Source organism: Cebidichthys violaceus, unplaced genomic scaffold (genome assembly GCF_023349555.1).
Source record: "Cebidichthys violaceus isolate CVI_PGR_0920_01 unplaced genomic scaffold, fCebVio1.0.p SCAF_35, whole genome shotgun sequence".
Classification (NCBI taxonomy): domain Eukaryota; kingdom Metazoa; phylum Chordata; class Actinopteri; order Perciformes; family Stichaeidae; genus Cebidichthys; species Cebidichthys violaceus.
Window position 1 is genome coordinate 42501 of NW_027176539.1, and position 2500 is coordinate 45000.

The 2500-nt window shown below is 34.5% G+C and overlaps 3 non-coding genes across 3 annotated transcripts; all 3 read right to left on the minus strand.

Moving 5' to 3' along the window:
• Nucleotides 1-571: 571 nt before the first annotated feature.
• LOC137883928 (5S ribosomal RNA) lies at nt 572-690 on the minus strand. Its single transcript, XR_011104669.1, has one exon. It is a non-coding gene; the product is annotated as a 5S ribosomal RNA (ribosomal RNA).
• Nucleotides 691-1271: 581 nt separating this feature from the next.
• On the minus strand, nt 1272-1390 carry LOC137883929 (5S ribosomal RNA). The gene has a single exon (XR_011104670.1). It is a non-coding gene; the product is annotated as a 5S ribosomal RNA (ribosomal RNA).
• A 597-nt stretch (nt 1391-1987) lies between these two features.
• On the minus strand, nt 1988-2106 carry LOC137883930 (5S ribosomal RNA). Its single transcript, XR_011104671.1, has one exon. It is a non-coding gene; the product is annotated as a 5S ribosomal RNA (ribosomal RNA).
• Nucleotides 2107-2500: the final 394 nt, after the last annotated feature.

The window sequence follows — 2500 nt, forward strand, 5'->3', positions numbered from 1 at the left end:
GGGCCTTTTATAGACACTCATCAAAAACGTTATGGTATGTCATAAAAATGTCCAAAAAGTCACAATATGTTAAATAGTTCATGGTATAGAATGTCAGGAAAATGATAGAAAAGTCATAGTATAGTATGTCAAAACAAAAAGTTACAAATTTCAATAGTATAGAAAGTCATCAAAAACGTCTTGGTACAGTATGTCATAAAAATGTCCAAAAAGTCACAGTATATGTCATGAAATGAAAATATCAACAAAACGTCATAGTATGTAAAAAAAAAAAAAAAAAAAAAGATCGGGAAATCATTTCAAGTGTAAAATGTCCCCAAAAGTCACAGTGTAATAAGTCGTGAAAATGTATATATAAAAAAAAAAAAAAAATGAAAAAAAAATCATCCTATAGTACATCATAAGTTTATCGTCATTTTTGAAATAAACAATACGAAAAAGTAGCAAATCAGGATGTACTTTTTACCACTTCCATTGTGTGTACATCGCTGTACTGCTTTTCGTGTGTGCCTGTCGGTGTCCACGGAAGAAGCAGCAGTGTCCTCTGCAGGACAAAGAGTGGATAAATAAAAGCTTACAGCACCTGGTATTCCCAGGCGGTCTCCCATCCAAGTACTGACCAGGCCCGACCCTGCTTAGCTTCCGAGATCAGACGAGATCGGGCGTGTTCAGGGTGGTATGGCCGTAAGCGAAGACACAGCCCACCAAAGGGCCTTTTATAGACACTCATCAAAAACGTTATGGTATGTCATAAAAATGTCCAAAAAGTCACAATATGTTAAATAGTTCATGGTATAGAATGTCAGGAAAATGATAGAAAAGTCATAGTATAGTATGTCAAAACAAAAAGTTACAAATTTCAATAGTATAGAAAGTCATCAAAAACGTCTTGGTACAGTATGTCATAAAAATGTCCAAAAAGTCACAGTATATGTCATGAAATGAAAATATCAACAAAACGTCATAGTATGTAAAAAAAAAAAAAAAAAAATATCGGGAAATCATTTCAAGTGTAAAATGTCCCCAAAAGTCACAGTGTAATAAGTCGTGAAAATGTATATATAAAAAAAAAAAAAAAAAAAATCATCCTATAGTACATCATAAGTTTATCGTCATTTTTGAAATAAACAATACGAAAAAGTAGCAAATCAGGATGTACTTTTTACCACTTCCATTGTGTGTACATCGCTGTACTGCTTTTCGTGTGTGCCTGTCGGTGTCCACGGAAGAAGCAGCAGTGTCCTCTGCAGGACAAAGAGTGGATAAATAAAAGCTTACAGCACCTGGTATTCCCAGGCGGTCTCCCATCCAAGTACTGACCAGGCCCGACCCTGCTTAGCTTCCGAGATCAGACGAGATCGGGCGTGTTCAGGGTGGTATGGCCGTAAGCGAAGACACAGCCCACCAAAGGGCCTTTTATAGACACTCATCAAAAATGTTATGGTATGTCATAAAAATGTCCAAAAAGTCACAATATGTTAAATAGTTCATGGTATAGAATGTCAGGAAAATGATAGAAAAGTCATAGTATAGTATGTCAAAACAAAAAGTTACAAATTTCAATAGTATAGAAAGTCATCAAAAACGTCTTGGTACAGTATGTCATAAAAATGTCCAAAAAGTCACAGTATATGTCATGAAATGAAAATATCAACAAAACGTCACAGTATGTAAAAAAAAAAAAAAAAAAAAGATCGGGAAATCATTTCAAGTGTAAAATGTCCCCAAAAGTCACAGTGTAATAAGTCGTAAAAATGTATATATATATAAAAAAAAAAAAAAAAAATGAAAAAAAAAAATCATCCTATAGTACATCATAAGTTTATCGTCATTTTTGAAATAAACAATACGAAAAAGTAGCAAATCAGGATGTACTTTTTACCACTTCCATTGTGTGTACATCGCTGTACTGCTTTTCGTGTGTGCCTGTCGGTGTCCACGGAAGAAGCAGCAGTGTCCTCTGCAGGACAAAGAGTGGATAAATAAAAGCTTACAGCACCTGGTATTCCCAGGCGGTCTCCCATCCAAGTACTGACCAGGCCCGACCCTGCTTAGCTTCCGAGATCAGACGAGATCGGGCGTGTTCAGGGTGGTATGGCCGTAAGCGAAGACACAGCCCACCAAAGGGCCTTTTATAGACACTCATCAAAAACGTTATGGTATGTCATAAAAATGTCCAAAAAGTCACAATATGTTAAATAGTTCATGGTATAGAATGTCAGGAAAATGATAGAAAAGTCATAGTATAGTATGTCAAAACAAAAAGTTACAAATTTCAATAGTATAGAAAGTCATCAAAAACGTCTTGGTACAGTATGTCATAAAAATGTCCAAAAAGTCACAGTATATGTCATGAAATGAAAATATCAACAAAACGTCATAGTATGTAAAAAAAAAAAAAAAAAAATATCGGGAAATCATTTCAAGTGTAAAATGTCCCCAAAAGTCACAGTGTAATAAGTCGTGAAAATGTATATATAAAAAAAAAAGAAAAAAATGA